The sequence below is a fragment of the Sus scrofa genome, chromosome Y (genome assembly GCF_000003025.6).
Source record: "Sus scrofa isolate TJ Tabasco breed Duroc chromosome Y, Sscrofa11.1, whole genome shotgun sequence".
Lineage (NCBI taxonomy): Eukaryota > Metazoa > Chordata > Mammalia > Artiodactyla > Suidae > Sus > Sus scrofa.
The window spans coordinates 22,227,450-22,252,174 of NC_010462.3; the positions used below are offsets into that span (position 1 = coordinate 22,227,450).

General features: G+C 42.4%; 1 pseudogene; it reads right to left on the reverse strand.

Annotated features, from left to right (window-relative positions):
* Positions 1 to 24,060, reverse strand: part of LOC110257957 — a 92,707-nt pseudogene extending 68,647 nt beyond the window's left edge.

A 24,725-nucleotide genomic window follows, 5' to 3' on the forward strand; every position in this document is an offset into this window, starting at 1 on the left:
GTAGCGTAGAATTCTTGTATACATGTTCACTTGATCTATATTCCACCAGGCCTGTGGCTTGGATCATCCCCTTTTTTATTCTTGGGGGCAGGAAAACTCAAATAATTTGTTTGGTGTATTTTTCCCCTCTGCTTCATACCTACTATTCTGTGTGAACAGCATGTGTGCCTGAGTTCCCTCTGCTGAGCTCAGGATCGCATACATGGAACCCATTGCGGAATTGTGAGGAGGCGTGATTTTGGCACTTGGGATGTTGGGAGAGCTTTTGATTTGCTTGTGGGCATCTTGAGGTGAGGTTTTCTTACCAAGTTGTGTTAGACTTCCTGCTGGCGTCTGGAGCAGCATCCTTTTGAAATGTGCTGATATAGTTTTTACAATGTGTATGTTATTGTTGATTTACATTATTCTGACTATTTCTGCTGTACAACAAAATAAGTCAATCATGGCTGTGGATATATATTTATATATATATACACACATATATATATACACATATATATATATATATATACACATATATATATATACACACACACACAAATATATATACATATACACAAATATATATATATATATATATTTACATATATATACATGTATCTCCATTCCTTTTCTCATATTACCTTCTATCAAACTCTACCAAAAGCGATTGGATATAGTTCCCTGTGCTGTACAGCAGGCTCTCATGGCTTATCTGTCCTAAATATAATACTTTACATCCACATACCCCAAATTCCCTGTCCATTCCACTGCCTCTCCCTTCCATTTTCTTTATGTCCAGGAGACATTTCTGTTCTGTAGATAACTTCATGTGTGCCATATTTTAGGGTCTCCATATAAATGATTTCATATGGCATTTACCATTCTCTTTCTGAATTATTTCAATTGTTTTTGAAAATTTCTAATTTTCAAAAAAGGCTAATTTTTACCTTGTCATGAGGAGAAACTTTTGCTTGCCTTCCATTGATTTGGGAGGCAGAGTTGACACCCTTTTCCTCAGTGGGAATGGACATCATCCCTTTTGTGGACCAGTGAAAATACCACCCTTGCTTGCCACTTTGGGGACATGGGCTGCTTTAATCATTGTCAGCAAAACCTTGTGGATCTATCTCAAGGAGGGTGTGGGTAGGAGGTAGAGATAAGCTGGCTCTTCCACCATCCTGAGCTGCCACCTTAGTTTGTGGCATGATCTCCAAATGCCTGGCCAGTTCAAAGGAAGCTTGGTTTCCACACAAGCTAGTCCATGTCAGCTAGGAACTCTTCCTTAATTGTTTTGCCAAGAAACTAAGCACACCTTTGTGTTGGCCCTCCCTTTCCTGTGCTCTTTTTTAGGTTTCAGTGGTGCTTGGATTCTTCCCTTCTCTACCTGGAGCGAAAGAAGATGCCTGGGCTCATTTCAAACTCCTAAAATAAATGAAAATTGGGAAATTGTTTCCAGAAGCAAACCAATGACAGAGTGATACCAAAGGCCTTTGAGTTAAAGGAACGGGTTGTGTGAGGCCATTGGCTGGTAAGGTTGGCCAAGTTTGGGGCTGTTAAGAAGTGATTGGGGTTTATCCTACCACAGAGGAAGCCCTCCGTTACTTGCTCCCAGTATTTCTGTGTTTATTTAGCCTGACCCATAGCAGGTAGAATTTCCTGGCCCAAGGATCCAACTCCTGCCAGAGCAGTGACCCAACCCACAACAGTGACAACCCTGGACCCTTAACTTGCTAGGCCACCAGGGACTTCCTCTATTCTGTATTATAGCTCTTTTTCCGCATTCTTGAAAGTTGAGGTGAAATAGAAATGTGACTTGAGTCCCTTGTTCTTTGGACAAGCAGATCTTACCCTTCCTGGAGAAATAGGATCAATTCAGAACATTCTAGAAGAAGGCAAATGATGGTGCTGGAGACAGATTTTCAGGTGCAGTGCAGTTTGGCTCTAAAGGAGCAAATGGATACTAGGGAAATGGTCCTTCATTTGCTGCTCTTTTGAGTTGCCTTGGTTGGTTTGTTTTCAGACACTTTCTCCTTTGCCAGAGGAAACCGTCTTGCCTAGATCTTGCCTCTGTCCAGGACTCTTGCTTCGTCAGGGACAGAGTCACTCTTGGGAAACCAGCCTATAGATGAAAAGTCATCTTGGCTGGTAGAAAGCCAGAGCAGAGCATGTGAGTGTTTTCAGGGAGGTGTCATAGACCCTGTGGCCTACGGAGCTGCCTTTCTCCCTTCAAAGCAGGTTCCTGTGTGAAAAGAGCTATCCTGGGGAGGAAAGATCCCAGGGCACCATGGCCTTGAGCCCTAGTTTTCATACAGTTTGGGCCTTGCAAGCACCACCACATCTATGTGCCCTTTCCTCTCTCCAGTCTGCCCCCTTCCAATTGTTCCTTGACTGCCACTTGGCTACCTTGTGTGTTTCTTCTTTTTCATTCTTTCTTTTGGCTCTGCGGATGCTATGATTCAGAAGCCATCTCAGCCAAATTACATCCCACTGTAGTTGATTGAATTGAAGTGTTTGTGCCATGGATCAAATCTTTGCCACAGATTAAACCTGTGACCTGAGCCAGAGCAGTGACAATGCTACATCCTTAACCCACTACTATACCAGGGAAATCGTCTTTGACTTTTTCAAATTCTGGTTTTTATAGGGTAACCCTTTCTGAGATGGACCTGGTTGGTTTCCAAAAAGGTTAAAGAAATCCTGCTCTATGTGAGGGTTCTGTCTTAAAAAGCAATTAGAGGGAAGAGCATGCTTTTTTGTCGGGGAACTCAGAGGCCAATAGGGCAGACAGCTGTGCTAAATAGAGGCAGGAAAGTAAGTGCTGTCACTAAGAGAACCATGGAGAGTGTTCCTTTTCACTCCTTCCCCCTGAAGACCCAGGATGAGGTAGGATGAGGCATCCAGTCCTCTGCCTACAGCATCTGTGCTCAGCTCACATGCTGTGAAATCACTCAGGACGATCACATACCAAACCCCAATTATGTTAGTAAGACTGTTCACAGATTCTGATAATTTCTCCCTTTTTCCACAGTGCTGGCTGGCTGAATGTTCTAACAACAGCCTCCAAGTAGTGGCTTAACAGGATATGTGTTTCTTGTTCATGTCAGTTGGGCATGGGCTGTGGGAGTGGGGAAGGGGGCTTTGGAGACTCTGTAATCTAAAGAGTCACTTGGGGTCCCAGGCTAATTCCATGGTTGGACTCTCCCAAGTTTTCAGGCTTTCAGCAAATATCCTAGATTGAGTAGGTCACAAAGCATGGGGCATATTTTCTCCTGGTCCTGGAGGCTGGAAGTCAAAGACCAAGTCTCCAGCATGGTCATGTTCAGTGAGAGCCCTCTCTATGTTAAGAGCCAGTTACTCCTTGCTGTGCACACATGGAGACAGGAGGAAGGGGTCAATGTCTTTTAAAAGGGCCTGATCCCATTGTGAGGGCCCCATCCCCTAACACTATCATGTTAGGCTTTGGGATTTCAACATATGAACTTGGGGGGAGGGGCACAGATATTCAGAACAGAGAAGCCATCCTCTGCTAGGTTGTTTGTTTTGAGACAACAGGCAGGGTGCATGAGAAGGCATGGAGGGTTCTTCAGGAGATGAAGGGACAAGGGGTGTGTGTTACCTCTGCCTAAGCCCTAATTGTCTGCAGCCTGGTCACATGGCTCTGCCAAGCAGCACATGTCACTGGGAAATGTGATCCTACTGTGTGGCCAAGAGGAAAACCGAGCTGGAGGTTGGTAGAAATGCGAACAGTGTTGCTCATCCATTGCTTTGGTTTAGACCAAGTTCTACGTGTGACTCCGCTTTACCCTAACTTCCAGAATTGAGACTAGAGGGCAGCTGCCCAGAAAAGTGCCTATGTATTCTAAACAAATAATAACTGATTATTTGAGTGCCTTGTCAGGACTAATGTGGCAGTATGTAGAACAGGCAGTTCTGTTTTACACAGACAGAGAAATAAGGAATCTCCTCTCTGGACTTCTGGTGTGTGGGTCAACACCCTCTCAGGGGATCTGCTGGCAGGCCAGGACAGTGCTCATCAAAGTTTGTGTGTAATTTCAGGGAGGTCATGCCCCACCTCCCTGCTGAGAACCTGGCTGTCGGGAGTCAGTGTTACCCCATTGAAGTTGGGGGGGGGAAGGACACAGCCAACAGGGTTTAATTCTCCATGTAACTAGCTGCAAATGACTGGGCTCCATGTTCTGGTGGGTTGTGGAACTCCCTGCGAGCCAGGTGTCGCAGAAAACATGAAGGGGGTCGCCATAATTTCTCGAGGATTGGTTTGGAATCATATTGAGACAAGGAGTTTCCTCTCTGAATTCCACATTTCACATAAGACTGCACTGGGAATATGAAGGATATCTTGCACCCAGGAGACAGGAAGGTATAGACCAAGGCATCATGGGATAACTCTGGCCTCCTGCTGATAAAGAGAATGTGTTTGGGATCAGTGCCTATAGGTTATTTTTTCTCTCTTGCCACGTCTTGCTGGGAACCTTTACTTTTCTGCAATTTGGTGTAGGTGCTGTCATGTATCCCAGCCACATGAATAATATCTACTACCGCACACCCACCCAGTCTAATCCCTGGACACTGTGACTATGGTATGTTACACAGCAACATAGACTTTGCAGGTAGGATTCAGGTAAAGCTCTTGAAATGCGGAATACTGTCTTAGATAACCCAGAGGGCTCAGTGGAGTCACAAAGTGTCCTTATACAGGGACGTGGTAAGAGAGTTAGAGTTGATGAGGAAATGTGATGACAGAAGCAGAGCTCTAAATGATAGCATCACTTAGGCCTTTGCAGGCACCTGGATGCCTTTAAAGCTGGAGGAAATGGCCATGACCCAAGGGACATGGATGGCTTCTAACCACAGAAAAGAGAGAATTTATTCTCTCCTGAAGTCTTGAAAAGTGTTCACTTGTACCCACAGGTTGATGTTAGCACAGTGAGACCATTTCAGGCCCCGGATACTCATTATTATATGATAATATTTTATGATAATAAACTGGTATTTTGTTTTGTTAATTTTTATAAATCTAAAAATGTGTATTTCTTTTGTTTTGTTTTTGCATAATGACCGAATTTTTGAATCAGAGTTTTAGGTTCACCGTAAAAGTAAGAAGTACATAGATGTTTCCCTTTTGTGTCTCCCTTGACCTGTTGCTTAGCCCCTCGGATTGTAACATCTCCCACCAGAGAGCTACCTTTCGTACAGTTGACTCACCTACACTGACACATCCTTATCACCTATAGTCCAGTTTGCTCTGGGAATTGTACATTCTTTTGGGGTTGGCCATATGTTTCGTGACAGGTGTAATCACTATGGTAAAGTCTGGTATAGTGGAGTTTCCCTACCATGAAAACCTTCTGGGCTTCATTCATTTCCATGCCCTCTCTCCTTAGCCCTCCTCCCTCTACCCTCCCACCCTTAGCTCATCCTGTCACCGTCTCCTTAGGTTTCCTCTTACCAGAATGTGCTTAGTAGGAATCACAGAGTTTATGCAGTCTTCTCTGAGGGGCTTTGTTCACTTAGTAACATGATTTATGTTTCCTCCATATCCTTTCTTGCATTGGTAACCCATCTCTTTTTAGCACCAACCGATACGCCATTGTCTGGATGTGACAAAATTGAGTTACCCATTAACCTGCTGAAAGACTCTTGCTGGCTTTCAGGGTTTGTCCATTAGGAGCAAAGCTGCTCTAAATATCATGTGCCATGTTTGGGTGTGTGTCTGTGTATGTATCTTCTACTCTTAGGTAAACTCCAAGAGCATGGATGTTGGACCATATGGTCAGAATGGGTTTATCTTTGCAGCACAGTAGCAAACTGAAAACTTACAATGTGGCTGGGCTGTTTTGCATCCCCACCTGCTATGCAGGAGTGTTTCTTTTGCTTCACATCATCACCAACCCTTGGTGTTAGTGCCCAATATTTTGGTCATTCTTATATTCCCTAGTTGCTTAAGTTTGCATTTCTCTGACAACATATCATGTGTAGCCTCTCTACCTATGCCTTCTACCATCTGTGTATCTTCTTTTCTGAGGTGTCTGTTGTCTTTGGCAATTTCAATCAATTTCTTTTTTCCTTCTTGTTGGGATTTAAGGGCCTTTTTTGGGTATATTTTTGATAAGGTTCTTTTTAGATATGTCTTTTGCAAGTATTTTCTCCAAGTATAAGAAGCTTGCCTTCTTAGTCTGTGGACATTGCATGTCATGGAGAGAATTTTTTTTCCCATTGATTTTTTTCTTAAATGAAATCAAATCTGACTACAAATTTCTTTCATGGATCATGCCTGTGGTGCTCAATGTAAAAAAAAAAAAATGCTACAAACAGAGTCATTTAGCATTTCTTATTGTTACCTTATAGAAATTTTGTGGTTTTACCTCTTAAAATTGAGGTCTGTGGTCGACCTTTTTTTTCTTTTTTTTTTTGTGGATTATGTTAAAATTTTGCCTAGAAATTTTTGTTGTTCCATCACCACATCCTGGAGAGACGGCCTTTTCACCTTGGGTAACTTCTGTTCCTGTGTCAAAGAGCAGTTGACTGGGTTTGAGCAATTATTTTTCTGGGCTCCGTGGTGTTTTATCAACAAATGTGTCTCTTCTTTCTTAAGTGCCACACTGTCATGTGAAGTCTAATACATCAGTCCTCCAGCTTTGACCTTTTTCAGCACTGCGGTAGCTACTCTGGGTCTTTTACCACACTGTCTAACATTTTGAATAATAAGGATGTTAATGTTCATAAACTAACTTGCTGCCACCTTGATTTGAATTGTATGGAATCTGGAGGTCGCTTTGGGAAGAAGTGACTTCTTGGTCAGCTTTGGTCTTTCTAATAAAGCCTACTCATGCACTTATTTTAATTTCCTTTAATTTCTTTTACTTTCCACTCATTTCTTGCATCAGATGTTCATCGTTTCCTCATATAGATTTGTGGCTATTTTGTTACACTTATACTTACTTTCAGTATTTAGAGGGTTGAGCATATGAATAAACTTTGGCTGCACGTTCAACTTCCTCTTCCATGGCTGGAAACTAATTAACCTATAAGAACCCTGAATCCTGCCAGTTTATTATAATTACAGATTACTTCCAGAAGTATTTACTGATCAATCTTTGGCTTTTCCTACCAAGACAGTTAGGACATCTGCAGAAAAAGAGTATTTCATTTGCTCTGTTTCATACATTTAATTTCATTTTCTCTTGCCTTAGCTGGGATTTCTGGTGCAGTATTAAGTGGAAATGGCGAGAGATGGTGATTTGCTTCATGGGCAACTTTTAAGCTTCTCATTCTTGAATATGGTAGCTATGGGTGTTTTGTGCTAGACATTTATGACATTATGAATTTAAGTTTATTCCTAGTTCAGATAGTCTTTTATAATCAATAGGTGTTGGGTTGGTGACATGTCTTTTCTACACTGATCTGATCATATGAAATTTCCTCTCAATCTGTTGAAGTGGTTTTATTTCACCTCAGAAATTTGAATAGGCATACCTAGGATGATAGCTAATTTGTCACAGAGGACTTTTCATCTGGGTTTATGAGAGGCATTTTTGTGTTGTTTTCATTTCCAAGGATCTTTTCAGCTTTCTGTAGCAGGACAGTGCTGGACTAATAGGAAAACACAGCAGTTACACTCTGTGCTTTATATTCTGATAGATATAGTGGAAAGTTTATCATTTCTACTTCAAATGTTTGGTGGAATTTTCTGGTAATCTCTTGAAGCCTTGGGGACTTCTTCATTTGGATCATGATTAATTATTAATTTAATTTGTTTAATAGATACAGGCTTAGGCAGCCTATCTATTTCTTCCTGTGTGACAGATTTTTTTCTATCAAGGAACTGATCTGTCTCTTATAGGCTGTTAAATATGTGAGCATAAAGTTGTTCACGTATTACTTTATTGTTCTTTTCATGTCCATGCAATCTGTAGCTGAGTTTCCTATTACAATTGTGATGTTAATATTTAGGGTCTCATCATGTTTTTTCATATCCAGCTTACAGTCTTAAATATTTTATTAATCTTTCAAAGAAATATCATTTGTTTGGCTGATTATTCTCTAGAAACCTCCTGATTTCCCTTTATTGATAACTGCTCAAATGTTCTTTCCTATTCTCTCTGTATTTTTTTCCTCTCTTTTTAGTTTCTTAATAGGGACACTATGAGTGATTTTAGATCATTCTCTGCTTTCCTTTTTACATCTGCACCTCTGGCATATGGAAGTTCAAGTCTTAGGGGTTGTATCAGTGCTTTGGTTATAAGCTCACACCACAGCCGTTGCAGCTCTGGGTCTGAACTTGATTATGCCACCTCTCTCAAAACTTATGTCAATGCTGGGTCATTAACCAACTAAGCAAGGCTGGAAATCAAGCCTGCATCCTCAAAAACACCACGGGGGCCTTAATGTGAACCTAGCCACAATAGGAACTCCCAGATTTTTCTTTTCTTATACCTGCATTCAATGCTGTAAATGTCTCTTGATGTATTGATTACACCACATATAGCAAGTAAAAATATAAATGTAGGTTTTTTACAATATTGCTTCAGTTTCTACTGTACTGCAAAGAGGCAAGCCATACAACACACCCATTTTATTTTTGCCTTTATTGTCATGATTTTAGGTGGTGGGTAAAACAAGACGTTGCCATGATTGATGCCAAAGACCATTTGGCCTATGCTTTCCTCTAGCAGTTTTATGGTATCTGGCCTTATATTTAGGTCTCTAATCCATCCTGTGTTTACTTTTATGTGTGGTTTTCGAAGATGTTGTAATCTCATTCTCTTAAATTGTTGCCCAGATTTCCTAGCACCATTTATTGAAGACACTGCCTTTCCTCCAATCTATGTTTTGACTCCTTTGTGGATCGTAGCTTCTTGGGTTTCTTTCTGGGTTTTCGAACCTAGTCCATTGATCTATATTTCTGTTTGTGAGCTTGTGCCGTACTGGTTTGATTATTGTGTCTCAGCAGTATACTCAGAAATCAGGCAGCCTGATTCTGCTAGCTCCATTTTTTTTTTTTCTATGCTATATTGGCTATTTGAGATCTTGTGTGTTTCTACGCAAATTTTGTAATTTTTTCCTAGTTCTGTGAAGAATGTAACTTGCTGTTAGATAGGGATTACACTGAAGCTTACTATAGGTAGTAGTCTCATTTTGACTGTATTGATTCTTCCCCTCTAAGAGCAGGGTATAAGTTGGAGACCACTGGACTGCAGAAATCTGTAGAAAGCAAACTTGAGGAAGTTCCCCTTGTGGCTCAGCAGAAATGAATCTGACTGGGAAACGAGGGTGGGGTTTGATCCCTGGCCTCGCTCAGTGGCATTGCTGTAAACTGTGGTGTACTGCAGAAGTTGTGCTTTTGTTTATTAGGCTGGTGTTTGCAGATATGGTGAGATAACCTGTCTTGTTAGGTGAAATGAGTACAGTGAACTTTTCCTTCCAAATTCTGCAGAGGTCGCTTGGTGAATATCTACGTGGCTGGGACAGAGTTTGTGGTTAGTTTACATGGCTGGTGGCTGTGGAAATTATGCTCAGATGTCTTCTCTGGCTTCTGCAGAGACTATGGCTTGGCTGGCTGAATGGTTATAGTAGAAGTTCTGGTTTGACTTCCTGATCAGGCTAGTGGAAGTTGTGATCAGGCCCACTGGCTGGTTACTATAGAGACTGAGGTCCAACCTCCCGGTCCAATTACTACCAAAATATGGTCAGCCTTCATCATGTGATGACTACAGAGGTTTTGGTTTTGGTGCTTATCCTGGTGGCTGCACAGGTGGTGATTAATCTTGCTGGTCCAGTGGCTATAAAGAGATTGTGTTGGGATTTCCTGAAAGAATATGGCAGAAGTAATTGTTACACTGTAATCTTGTGAAGAATTTGCAGTTTGGCTTTATGCATGGTTGCTGTGTTGAGTGTGGTTGTCTCTCTGCCTAGTTGCTGAGGAGGTGGTTGTTTACAAGCCAGCTACCACAAAGGTCTTAGGATTACTGAACTGCATCCTGAGGTAAGTGCTCAGTGGTGATGTCTCGCTTCCTGGCAGGTTCCTTCCAAGACTGCTTTACTTACTGGATGCTATGATGTTTGTGTTCAGGCTTCCTGAGGGGATTATCCAGATATTGTGGTGGTTCAGAATTCTTTTTTTTTTTTTTTTTTTGAATTAGACGTTGTAGTTGATCTCCCGAGACTGTTTCATAGAGGTGTTGAAGGCAGGTTTCCACAATAGGGAAATACCATAAATTCAGGGTTCGTGGTATTTCTGCCTGATCTAATTACTGTAAAGTTTTTGGTTTGCATTCCTTGTTTCCAAAGAGTATAGATTGGTTTCTGGATTGGCTACACACAAATGCAGATTATATTGGACAGAAGAAATTTTCACATAAGAACATCTGGGGAAATCATTCTGGCTTGTATGTGATTCAGTTTAACCATGATGGAGACTAGGAGAGCCACTCGTATAGCCCACTAAACATGTACTTCACACTGACCAGGGTTCTTGGCTCCCTGGTAAATAGACGTTGATGAGAAGTGAGGCACCAGACATTCAGGGAAGGCTTTATTGAGCCCTTGAGGAGAAAAAGGCGACTAATAATGTAACAAGTTCCTTTTCTTGCTCCGTGAGGAGGGGCAAGCTTGTTTCTTCGCTGGCGGGATAGGGGTAAGTGTTGTGTAAGGTTTGGGTCAGTGGGGTGGTTTAGATTTTCTGTGCACTTCCTCAGTGGTATTGTCCACTATGTATGCCACATAAACTGTTTTTGCATCTGACACCCCGATTTTGATGGAGGGTTGATTTTTTTATTTTTTTTCTTTTCTTTTATTTTTTATTTTATTAAGTTTTATGTTATTTTAATTTTTATTTCATTTTATTTTATTTGCCTTTATGAATCTTCTCATTCATCTTTTTCCCAACTGCCCATGCATGCAGTTATCTATAGTCCCTTATTGTTTCTTTTTATTTCATTGTTCAAGGAGACATTGTTCAAGAGGCAAGCAGCACAACAAAGGATCCCAAGTCCTAGCCTGCCTCATCCCCCCCAGGTCATTGTACACCCCTTATTCTTAACTTTGTTCTTGAAGTTTGGACCTGTGGAGTAGGTGTGTCTTATGGTCTCTATACACTGACGAGATAAGTCCCCACTTTCGCCTGCTGGAAGCAGGGTTGCTGTGTGCAGGGCTTCGCCCATCAGTAGGGTAAAGAGGGGAGTGTCTTTCAATAGGCCCTCATACCTTGTTAACCTTTCTCCAAAGGATCCAGTGATGTCCTTTGACTCTAGCAGAGCCAGTGGCTGATGAGGGATGACAGCATCTCTGTGTTGTCCAGGGGGAGCTTGCAAGCATCCCACAGGCAGCAGGACATGCCAGGGTCCCTGAGTTGAGTTATGGTGAAAGGTTAGCCCCTGGTCCCTAATCTGGTCCCATCTTTGACTCAGGACTCCTAATGCCTTCCCTGACCTCTGTGATTGCAGAGAATTAAGGATTTATCCACATTGGGAAGTCCCCATGCTGTCACTCTCTTCACCTTGGCCTTTAAAGCCTGAACATCCCACTGAAAGTCCCTATTCCATTGAAGGGGGTCACTTTGCCTTCCCTTTGGAGCCCTATGTAGGGCTTGGCTCTCAGGGCATAATTTGGAACTCTCAGGGTTCCAAATTATATATGGGAGGAGCAGCCACCCTAAGCAAGCCACAGTGTTGCCTCTCTCTGGTTGGAGACAGTAATGCACTAACTGCTGTATTCCATCTATGGCCAGGGCCCATGCGCTTTGGTTAACACAACGCCTCTAGATTGAAACCACTGCTGTGAGACCTGAGACTTGTTTGCAGAGATTTTGCTTTACTTTAATTTTTCATGATTGTTATTATTCCCATTATCATTGGTTTCCAGTGTTCTGCCGGTTTTCTCCTGTAGAGCAAAGGGACCCAGTCTGTCCCTCTTCATTTCTTGTTCTCTCTCTCTCTCTCTCTCACACACACACACACACACACACACACACGCACATGCACACACATACACACAATAACACAAAATCACACACCCCCAAACTATTGTTCTCACATTACCTCCATCATGTTCTATCACGCCTGACTAGATAGAGTTCCCTGTGCTAAACAGCAGGATCTCATTAATTATCCACTCCAAATGCAAAAGTTTGCACTGCTTAACCCCAGACTTCAAGTCTGTCCCACTCCTCACCCCTCTCCCTTGACTGTCTTATTCTCCGAGTGCATGCATTTCTTTCCTCTAGAATGTTTCATTGGTGCCATTTATTCATTTCCAGATCTGTGCTGTCTTATGGCATTTGTCTCTTCCTTTCTGATGTACTTCACTTAGTATATGCATCTCTAGTTCCATCCATGTTGTTGCAAATGGCATTATTTTGTTCTCATGAACTCTAGTTCTCCACTGTGAATATGTACCACATCTTAATGTACCCTTCAGTCAATGGAAATTTAGGTTGTTTCCATACCTTGGATGTTGTGAACAGTGCTGAAATGAACTTTCCAGTCCATGTATATCTTTCAAGGAAAGAGTTATCTGGGTATATGCCCCAGAGTGGTATTGTTGGGCCATAGGGTAATTCTATACTTAGTTTTCTAATGTACAACCATACTGATCTGCATAGTGGTTGTAGTGGTTGTCCCAATTTACGTTCCAGCTAACAGTGCAGCTCAGCTCATTTTCTCCACACCATCTCTAGAACTTTTTATTTATTGACTTGCTAATGATGGCCATTCTGACAGGTGTGAGGTGGTACTTCACAGTAATTTCGAGTTGCATTTCTCTAAAAATTGTGAGGTCGAGCATTTTTTCATGTGCCTGTCAGCCATTTGCAGGTATCCTTTGGATAAATATCTTTTCGGGTCTTTTTCCCATTGTTCAACTGGCTGGTAGGTTTTTGCTGTTGAGTTTTATAAGCCATTTATTTCAGAGATTAAGCCCCTTCAGTGGCTTCATTTGAAAATATATTTTCTCTCATTCCAATGGTTGTCTTTTTTCATTGTTCCGTTTGCTGTGCAAAAACTTGTCAATTTGATTGAGTCCTTTCTTTATTTTTGCTTTTATTTCTGTTGCCTTTGGAGACTGATGTTGAGAAAAAATGATTTTTATTGTTGATGTCAGAGTATGTTTTGCCTCTCTTCTCTTCTAGTCATTTGAGGTGTCCTATCTTATGTTTACATTTTTAAGTGATTTTGAGTTTACTTTTGTACATGGTGTGAGGGTGTATTTCAGTTTCATTGACTTACCAGCAGCTGTCCTGTTTTATCAGTATCCCTTTCTGAAAAGACTGTCTTATTCCCATTTTATATTCTTGCCTCCTTTGTCAAAGATTGATTGAATGCAGGGTTGTGAGTTTATTCCTGGGTTCTCCACGTTGTCCTGTTGGTCTGTATGTCTGTTTTGGTGCCACTACCACAGTGTCTTGATTACTGTGGCTCAGAAAAATTGCCTGATGTCTGGGAGAGTTATTCCTCGTACTTTATTTTCCCCCTTAGTGTTCCATTGCGTATCTGGGTCTTTTATGGTTCCATATACATTTTTGGATTGTTTGTCCTCGTCCTGTTAAAATAACGGAGGTCTTCTGATAATGACGTCATTGAATCTGTAGATTTTATGGCATACTATTGCTTTTTTAATAATATTAATTCTTCCAAACATGGATCATGGGATATCTGTCCCTTTATTTGAATCCTCTTTAATTTCTTTAAGTTTTATGGTTCAGCTTATAATCTTTCAGCTCCTTGGTCAAGCTTATTTCTAGGTCTTTAAATTTTGGGGGTGTAATTTTCAAAATATTCTATTTTTTATTTTTTAAATTTTTTTATTTATTGTGAGTACACTCAAGTGCAACCAATTTCTGAGTGTCAATTTTGTATCCTGCTACTTTGCCAAATTTGTGGGTCAGTTTGAGTAGTTTTGGTGTGGCCTCCTTAGGATTTTCTATACATTGTGTCATGTCATCTGCACGTAGGGAATATTTTACCTCTTCTGTTCCAATTTGGATGCCTTTGACTTTTTTTGTTTGTCTAATTGTTGTGCCTAATGTTTCCAATACTATGTTGCATAAAAGGGGCCAGAATGGGCCTTCTTGTCTTGTATCAGAGTTTAGTGGAAAGGCTTTCAGCTCTTTTCCTTTGAGTATTAAGTTTGCTGTGGGTTTGTCCTAAATGGCTTTTGTTGTGTTAAGATATATTTCTCAGATCCCCACTTTGGTAAGAGGTTTGATCGTGAGTGGATGTTGGACTTTATGGAATGCTGTTGCTGCATCTATTGAGAGGATCATGTGGGGTTTTAGTTTTCATATGTTCGTGTACTGTGTGATGCTTTCTGCTGTGAGTATTTTCAACCCTCCTTGCAAACCTGAGACAAAATCCACTTGGTCATTGTGTATGATTCTTTTCTGGTCAATGCTTATTTGTCCAAAGGTGTCTGGGTTTCTTTCTGTGTTCTCCATTGTGTTCCATTGTTCTGTCTCGCTGTTTTGTTACCATTACCACACTTTCTTGAAGACTGCATCTTTGTAAGATGGCTTGAGGTCTAGGAGCATTTCACCGTTTTGCCTCCTGCTTATTTGTTTTTTTCTTTTACTCTCAAGATTGCTTTGGGAAAGCTGGGTCTATTTTGTTCCATGTACATTTTTGGATTGTTTGCTTTCTTTCTGTGAAAAATGTCGTGGGTAATTTGATTTGGATTGCATTGATCTGTAGATTGCTTTGGGTAGAATGGCCATTTTTACAGCATTAATTTTTCCCATTCAGGAGCATGGAATATCTTTCCATTTCTCTACGTCTTCTTTAATTTCCTTCATTAATGTTTTATAGTTGTCAGTCTATAAGTCCTTTACCTCCTAGGTCAGGTTTATTCCAAGGTATTTGATTTTTACCATGCCATTTTTAAAGGTGTAGTATTTTTTATGCCTTTCCTAAATTTCCTCATTAGTATACAGAAATGCAACTGATTTCTGAAGGTGAGTCTTATATCCTCCTACTTTTCTGACTTTGTGGATCCGTTCAAACAGTTTTGAGGTTGAATATTTGGAATTTTCAAAATGTAGTATCATGTCATCTGCATAGCATAACCGTTTTACACCTCTTCTCTTCTTATTTGTAGGCCCTTAATTACTTTTGTTTGTCTGATTGCTGTGGCTAGGACTTTCAATAATATATTGAAGAGCTGTGGCAAGAATGGGCATCTCTGTCTTGTTCCAAATTTTAGTGGGAAGGATTTCAGCTTTTCTCCATTGAGTACAATATTTGCTGAGGGTGTGTTATATATGACTTTGAATGTGTTCAGGAATGTTCCCTCTATCCAGCTTGGTGAGAGTTTTATTTTGTGTATGGATTTTGAACTCTGTCACACGCTTCTTCTGCATCTTTTGAGACCATCATATGGTTTTTGATGTTTCTATTTTTACTGTGGTGTATGATGTTGATTGATGTACGCATGTTGAACCATCTTTGTGAACCTGGGATGACACCTACCTGGTCGTGGTGTATGAACTTTTTGATATGTAGTTGGTTTGGGTTGGCTGAAATTTTGTTGAGAGTTTTTGCATCTGTATTCATCAATGATATTGGCCTATAGTTTTCTCCTTTGGTGGTATGTTTGTCTGGTTTTGGAATTAGGGGAATGCTGGCATCCTCGAATATCTTTGGGATGGTTCCTTCTTACTCCACATTTTGATAAAAACTTAAGGAGGGTGGGCATCATTTCCCGTGTGTATGTTTGTTAGATTTTGCCTGTGAAGCCGTCTGGTCCTGGACTATTTTTTGTAGGGAGTTTTTTTTTTTTTTTTTGATACAGTTAACATTATTACTAGAGATCCATATATTCAGTTGATCTATTTCTTCTTGATTCTGATTTTTCAGGCTGAAAGACTCCAGAACATTGTCCATTTCTTCTACATTGTCAGATTTGTTGGCATATAATTGTTGCTAGCTTTCTCATATGGTTTTTTGTTTTTCTGTACTATCCATTGTGATTTCTCTTTATTCATTTCTTATTTTGTTTATTTGGGTTGTTCCTCTCTCCTCTTCCTGGTGAGCCTAGCCAGAGGTGTGTCAATGTTGTTTACCGTTTAAAGAACCATCTCTTGGTTTGGTTGATTTTGTGTATTGTTTCTTTGATTTATTGATTACTCTTTCATCTTTATGATTTCCTTCCTTCTGCTGACTTGATTTTTTGTTGATTCTTCTTTTTCTGATTCACTTAGGTGGTGGGTTAAGTTGTCAATTTGAGACTTTTCCTTTTTGTAAAAGGAAGTCCTGCGTAACGATGAACTTTATTCTGAGCACTGCTTTGGTGGCATCCAACAGAATTTGAGTGCTTGTGTCTTCATTTTCATTTGTCTCCAGGTAACTTTTACTTTTCTTCTTGATTTCCTCATTGGCCCATTGGTTTTCTCAGAGCATGTTGTTTTTTCACCATGTAGTAGGTTTTTTTCTCATTTCCTTCGCTCTGGTTGATTTCTAGTTTCATGCACTGTGGTCAGTGAAGATACTTGCAATAATTTCTATACTCTTCTATTTGTTGAGCTTAGCTTCGTGCCCCAATATGTGATCAATTTTTGAGATTATTACTTACACACTTAGGAGAACATGTATTCTGATTTTTTTGGGTGTAATGTCCTGAAAATGTCGATTAAGTCTATGTTTCCATTGTGTCCTTTAGGATCTCTGTTGCCTTATGGATTTTCTGTCTAGAAGCTTGGTCCATTGATGTGAGTGGGGTGTTAAAGTCTCCTACTGAGATTGTAGTCCCATCAGTTTTTCCTTTCATATCTGTTAATGTTTCTTTCAGATATCTGGGTGCTTCTGTATTTGGGGCATACATGTTGCTGTTTATAACATCCTCTTCTCGAACAGAGCCTTTAACTATGAAATAGTGTCCTTCTTTGTCTTTCTTTACAGCCTTTGTTTAAACGTCTCTTTTATCTGATGTGAGTATTGCAACTCCTGCTTTCCTCTCTGGTCCACTGGCATCAAATATGTTTTCCGCTCCCCTCACTTTCAATCTATATGTGTCCTCTGTCCTAATGTGAGTCTCCTGCATGTGGCATATTGAGGGGTTTTGCTCTTTTATCCAATCAGCCACTCTGTGTCCTTTCATTGGAGTGCTCTGTCCATTGGCATTTTATCTGATGATCGATAGATGTTTAGTTATTGCCACTTTAAAACTCTTAGTCCAGATGATTCTATTATACTTCATTCTTTCTTTCTCCTTTTTTTTTTTTTTTTTTTTTTTTTGGTTGGCTGGTCTCCATTTATTTTATGCCTGAGTACTTCTCTTTTCATTTTTGTTCAATGTAATTTTCCATTTTTATTTGTGGTTGCCTTGTTTTTTAAGTATGTTTATCCCCTACTATCACTGTGTGCTTTAGCCTGATAGTTTGAGTGCTCTCTAATTGCAGTTTCGTTCCTCATCATTTCCCCCCAATTTTTTTTAATTTACAGAAGTGATTTTTGTATTGCTGTAGTCTTTCAGCTTTTGTTTGTTGGAGAAATACTTTATTTCCCCTTCTATTTTAAATGGTATTCTTTCTGGATAGAGTATTCCACGTTGCATTTTTTTTTTTTCCTTTCAGTCCTTTAAATATCTCTTGCCATTCCCTCCTGGCCTGTAGAGTTTCTGTGAAGAAATCAGCTGATAGCCTTATGGGGCTTCCCTTTTAATTGACACTTTGCTTTTCTCTCTCTGCCTTTAGAATCCTCTCTATCTTTAATTTTTGCCTTTGTTATTATATGTCTTGGTGTGGTTATATTTGGGTTCAAGTAGTTGGGGCATTCTGTGCTTCTTGTACCTTGAAGTCAGAATCCTTTAGATTTAGAAAGCTTCCAGGGGTAATTTTTTGAACTATATTTTCAACCCCCTCTTGTTGTTCTTCTCCTTCTGGAATTCCTACTACGCAAAGATTGGCCCATTTTCTATTATACCGTAAGTCTCATATGGCTTTCATCTTTTTTCATTTGGTTTTCCTTCTGCTCTCCTGTTTGGCTGATTGCCATTGTTCTATCTTCCACATCCCTAATTCATTCCTCAGCGTTATTCATTTTGGTCTTCACTGCCCTTAGCTCCGTTTGTATCTCTGTAAATGAATTTTTTGGATTTGCTTGGCTCCTCCTTATGTTTTCTCATAGCATTCTGAGGGCGTCTGCATTCCTGTTCATATCTTGTATTCATTCCTTCAGTCTTTTCACTGTCTCCCTTTTGAACTCCAAGTCTGTCAGACTGCTTCAGTGTTAAAGATTTTAAGTGAATTCTCCAATTGTGTAAACTGGGAATGTTTTCTGAGCTTCCTCATCTTGCTTGTGTTTTCCATTTTCTGTGAATTTGGGGAAGCCAAAATGTAGTTTGGCACAGTTGAGGCTGCACCGCGTTGGTGGAGCACTTCAGCAGGGCATGCATGTCTTGCTGGGTCACACTGCTGAGCCTAGGTTCTTCCCATGGCCAGGCATGGTTGGGCATTGTGCACCATCCTAAGGGCAGTTGGGGCTGGATGATATGGGATGTGGTTGAGGCACAGCCCTGCAGTTGGGCAGGGCTTTCCCAGGTGCTCAGCAGCAGCAGAGTGCCTCCTGTGGGCATGCAGTGCTTTTCAGTTTGCTCAGCTTATCAGTTGCCAAGGGTGGGTGGGGCTGGCCTCCTTCCTCTGTGGCAGAAAGTTGCTTCCTGAAGGTGGGCAGGACCAGGCAGTTCACTCCGTGGCAGAGGGCCCTGCCCGAGGGTGGATGGGCCTGGCAGGTGAGCACCATGGTGGAGGTGAACTTCCCACATGTGCCTGGGGATTGCTGGGGCATGCCATTCAGCAGAGCACTTCCCAAAGGGGGGCAGTCCTGGCCTGGTTGCCCCATGGCAGGTGGGTTCTTCCCAAAGGCTGGTGGAGCTGGCCAGTGCTTGCCACATTGGAGTTGCCCTCCCTGCACATGGACGGGGCTTGCCCTGGTGCTCCATGGCAGTGGGGGGCTTCCTGAGTGTGGGCAGTGCTGGCCAGCTCGCTCTGCAGTGGAGAGAGCTTCCCCAGTGTGGGTGGGGCTGGCAGGTGCCCACGGAGGTGGAGGTGCATTTCCCATGGCTAGCTGGGGCTTTCTGGGGCAACCTGTAGCAGTGGAGCACTTCCCAAGGGTGGACAGGGCTGGCCGAGTTGCCCCATGGCAGCAGGGCACCTCCCAAGAGTAGGCAGGGCTGGCCAGTTTCCACTGTGGTCGTGGTGCATTTCCCAAAGTGGTGAGGAGTTTCCCAGGGCATGTCAGGGCAGTGGGGCACTTCGCATGGCTGGGCATAATTCCAGACATAAGTTCTTCCAATACGTTTTCAATAATCTTTTCTTTTACTTCTCCTTCTGGAATTCCTACTATGCACAGATTGGCCCACTTTATGTTATCCCATAGGTCTCTTATATTGCTTTCAGGGTTTTTTCATTTGGTTTTCTGTCTGCTGTCCTGTTTGGGTGATTTGCTTTCTTCTATCTTCCACATCACTGATAAGTTCCCCTGCATTATTCCTTCCAGCCCTTACTGCCCTTAGCTCACATTGTAGGTCTGCAAATGAATTTTCTAGATTTTCTTGGCTCCTCCTTATGTTTTCTATTTCTTTTCTGAGGGAGTCTGTGTTACAGTGCTTATCTTCTCTGAATCTCTTTCGTATGGTCACTCTGTGTCGTTTGAACTCAAAGTCTGTCAGACTGTTTGAGTGTTGAAGGTTTTAGGTGAATTCTCCTGTTGCATAAACTGGGAATGTTTGCTGAGCTTCCTCATCTTGCTTGTGTTTTGCTTTTAGTGTGAATTTGGGGAAGCCAAAGTGTAGTTTGGCACAGTCAGGGCACATGGTGGTGGTTGGGCTCTTCCTGAGGGCATGCATGGCTGGCCGGGTCCCACCGCCGTGGCTAGGTGCTTCCTGTGGGCAGTCAGTGTGGCTGGGTTGTGCTGCTCTGGTGGGGAGCTTCCGTAGGCTGGGTGGGGCTGGCCAGAGTGTTCTGCCTTGGCAGTGCACTTCTTGAAGCAAGGTAGGGCTTGATGGGTTGTGCCACAAGATTGGAGGGCTTCCTGAGGGCATGCAGGGCTGGCCAGTGCCTGTCATGGTGGACGTGCACTACTCCCAACAATGGTGCAATGTCTCTCCTAGTGTGGTGTACGTCCCATTGTTGGTGCCCTTCCTGCAGCCAGGGGCAGCTGCCTGTGGTTCTCTCCAGCAGTGGAGGGCTTCCCAAGGGTGTGGAGGCCTGGCCGGTGCATGCCGTGGAGGACGTTCACTCCCCATGGCCGGGAGCGTCTTGCCCTAGTGGTCAACAGCAGTAGGGGCTTCCCGAGGGTGGCGGTGCTGGCTCTCTCACGCTGTGTCAGCAGAGCCCTTCCCAAGGGTGGGCAGGGCTGGCCTGTTCCTGCTGCTGTGGTGGTGAACTTCCTGATTTGGGGAGGAGGTTGCTGGGGTGCACCAGGGCAGTGGGCACTTCCTGTGGGTGGAACACTAAGGAGGTGGTTGCCTTCCCATGGGTAGTGGGCCCAGTCCACTGCAGAAGGAATGTGGCTTCTCCCCGGGCATGCCCGTGGTGGAAGCGGGGGATGTGCTGGGAATGCCCTCTGTGCTCTACTAGCTGTTGTGCAAGTGAAAATGCTGTGGAGCAAGGAGTATTCTCTGGTGGCCCACACATCCTGCTCTCCCCTCCCCAACAACGGTGCAATGTCTCTCCTGCAGGCCCAGACTTTCTCCTGGGTTCCCTCTCTTGTGGCTTTCCAGTCCCCAGCCCTTAGCTCTTTGCAACCCTTCACCCCTGGGGCACCACTTCCTCATCTCTTATGCTGTCTCCACACCACCAATCCCAGCCTGCTCCCAGGGACTCACCTCCAAAGCCTAGGGCTTGGCACCCAGTCCCCACCAAAGCGTCTCAGTCTTTGTGACCTGTGCCAGCAGTTCTGATGATCTGTGTGGCTCTCACACTGCCTCTCAGTCCTCTGACCTGCTGATGCACTTTTCGTGGCATCTTGGAGATCCCTTGGACTCAGCTGATCTTTTCGCAGGTTCGGTGAGTTTCCAGGGTGTGGGTTCCCTTTCTCTTTCACCATTCCCTCTCAGGAGTCCAGTCCTGATGCCCCTTCTCTCTCTCTCCTCTTTTCTGTTGCTTTATGCAGTTGTGTCAAGAGATTCTTCCCATTTTTGGAGGTTTCAGTTCTTCTGCCAGCGTTCAGTTGCTGTTCTGTGTGAGTCATTTTACATGTAGATGTGTATTTTTTGTTGCATCTGTGGGAGAGGTGAACAAATCCCCCTACTCTCTCACCATCTGGGCTCTCTAAAATTGTGTCCTTCTTTATCTTTCTCTATGGCCTTTGTTTGTTTCAATGTCTAGTTTTTCTACTATGCATATCACAACTCCTGTTTTCCTGTCTTGACCTTTGAAATATCATGTCCCGTTCTCTCACTTTCAGTCTATACGTGTTCTTTGCTCTAAAGGGAGTCTCTTGCAGACAGCAGGTTGTATGTTTTTACTTTTTGATCCAATCTGCTGCTCTGTGTCTATTGATCAGAGTATTCAGTCCATTGACCCTTAAGGTAATTATTGAGAAACATGTATTTATTCCCATGTTAAACCTTGCTTTTCAGTTGATTCGTTCTATTACCTTGGTTTTTTTTTTTTTTTCTCTTTCATTTTTTTTGATGATTTCCATTTATTTTATGCTTGGATACATTTCTTTTTAGTTTTCATGAATGTAATGTTTGGTTTGATTTGTGGTTTCCCTGTTTTTCAAGTAGGTTAACCACTTCCTACATCTGCTTGCTTTAGCCTGGTAGTCATATAGGCTGCAACACGATATTTAAAAATAGGTGTCTATATTTTCATACTTCCTTACCTACACTCTATGCTTTTGAATTTCTTCTTTGAGATCTTCGAGTTTGTCCTTTTGGTGTTCCTTGTATTTCTCATGACTTTTCGAGTAGATTTTTGTTTGTTTGTATGTTTTGATGATGTATGCTGGCTGATTTAAGTGACTGCTTTCCAATCTGTATATGTTCTGTCTTCTTTTTTCTCCTTCTTCTTCTTCTTCTTCTTTTAGCCATATCTGTATTTTTTTAGAATGGGTTTAGTATTGGTGTACTCGTTTAGCTTTTGTTTGTTGGAGAAATTCTCTGTTTCCCTTTCCAGTTCAAATGATACTCAATAAATAAATAAAACATACATAAATGAATAAATAAATAAATGTTAGTCTTGCTGGGAAGAGTATTCTAGGCTTCAGAGTTTTCCTTTTGGAATTTGTATGTAGCTTGCCAATTTCTTCAGGCCTGTAGTGTTTCTCTAGAGGAATTAGGTGATTTGCGGGTTCTCTTATAGTTAATGTGTTGTATTTCTCTTGCTGCCTTTAGAATCCTCTCTTTATCTTTGGCCATTTTCATTATGGTAGGTCTAGGTGTGGGCATATTTGTGTTCAGCCTGTTTTGTGCCTTCTGTGATTACTGTATTTTGATACCTGTTTCCTTTAGTTTGGGAAAATTTTGAGACATAATTTCTTCCAATATATTTCCAATCCACTTTTCTTTTTCTTCTGCCTCTTGAATTGCTGTAATGCATAGATGGACCCCTGTTATGCTACCCCATAGATCTCTTATGTTGCTTTCATGTGTTTTCATGTGGTTTTCTGCCTGCTGTCCTGATTGGGTGATTTCCATTATGCTATCTTCCATGTCACTAATTCATTCCTCTGCACTCTTCACTCTGCCCTTCAGTGCCTTTAGCCCAGTTTGGCTATCTGCAGAAGACTTTTCTAATTTTTCCCTATTTTCCCCTAAATTTCCTCATTCCTCTCGAAAGTAATCGACATGACTGTTTGTAATGTGCTCGTAAGTCCCTGATATTCAGCCTTCATTCCTTCAGTATATATTCACTCTACCCCTTTTGAACTCAGGTTTTTTGGCCTACGGAGGTCTGTTGCATTGTTTCTGCTTCACATGAAATCTCCTGTACCTTATGTGGGAATTGTTCCTGGGCTTCTTCATCGTGTCTATGATTTTCTTTTTCTGTGAGTTTGGGGAAGCAAAACTCTAGTCTTGGGGGGTTACTTCTAGGCAAGAGCAACCCTTTGTATTTTGTGGGGTGTTACCATTTATTTGGGGCATGGAGGATTGCATTCTTGCTGGCTCAATCTTGGGAGTGAGCAGGCCATTATCCCGAGGGTGCAGAGTGTATTTCCAGGGAGAGGGAGGTAGTGGGTAGGGCTGATAGTGCCTTCTTGCTGGGGTCTTAGGAGCAGCAAGTACATGCAGGGAGGTGGCACAAGCTACTCCTTGTTTCAAGGCCTTGGGAGTGATGATGAGCTTTTTGCAGAATCATGAGGTGCCCAGAGCATTTGGGAGTGGCAGTGGCAGTGGCAGTGGCAGTGGCATGGTTTGTGAATTCCCAGAGAACTTGGAGCAGAAACAGGTAGTGTTTGGTCACAATGACCTCTTCTGAGGTGCCCTCTGTGGTGATTAGGGCCACAAGGGGTGCCTGTTCCTGGACCCCTAGTGGTAGCAGGCCATGCACACCTCTGGTGGTTTGCCCCCCCAACTGAGGACCCTCATAAGAAGCAGCCTGTCCCTCTTAGCCCACACAGGAGGTGGTGCAACACTGCTCCTACTTACAGGGTCTTGGCAAAGGACACTGTTCCACCTTCTGGGGGCTTCTTCCGTGCAACTGTCAGAGCATTTGGCACTGACAGTTGCAGGGCGGTTATATGGCCAGGGTGTTGACAGCAATACTGAGTGGTGCTCAGTTGTAGTGCCCGCTCTGATTTCTGACCTCTGAGGTGAATGTGGTCAGAGATTTGGACCTGATCACACACCCCTACCGGTGGCAGGCCTTGACTCCCTGTGGTTTCTGAGATGACTGCTTTGGGTTGTCCCCACTGCCTGTAGATCACTCAGGAGGCACCACATCTCACTTACCCACTTGATGCCCTTAGCCCCCACGAGAAGGATCTGGACACCTATAGCCAGCACAAGATGTGTCCAGGCTGCTGTAGCACAAGCAAGTGGTTTCTTGCCACCTGTGGCCTGCACCAGGTGCACCCTGCCCTCTGAAAGCCTGTGCACGTGTGAGCAGGGAGATTCCTTTGGCATCTGCCCCTCCTCCTTTTCCCCTCTGCAACAATGGCACCTTGCTTTTTAAGACAAAGTGGGGTCCTTTCTACTCCAAGGATGGCTCTGAGGTGACTCTTGGTATGATTGAAAATAATTCTTCTGAATGTACTCCAGATAGACAGTAAAAGAGAAACATAAGAAGCTGCTAAGTCAAACAGATTCTATATCTTCAAGGGACCTGTTCACCTGGCTGAGGTTTGGTGTTAAAGGCCAGCATTTGTATTTAAGCCTGTCTTTGTGTAAAAGAAGAAAGCAACCTCTACGTGTGAATCGGGACATATAAAGGGGTGGAGATAAAGGCAAAAATAACCTAGATCAGTTTGAGGATTTTAGAGAAAATGACACCCACATTTTTTTTCTACTACTTTTTTTTGTAGATGTTTCACTGATGAACTACCACCCTGTGGTGACAGTGATGCAATCTCTGATGATGTCATGTGGACATTGTTGTTGCACTTATGGTGTAAATTATGGTCATGGTTCCTGGATAAGATAAAATATGTTATCGTTTGGAGTGTGAAATGTACTTTTTAAGTAATTGTATACCTTTTTTTTTTTGTCTTTTGAGGGCCACCCCTGTGGCATATGGGCAATCCCAGTCAGGGTCAAAGCAGAGCTTTGTCTGCTGCCTTACATTGCCGTAG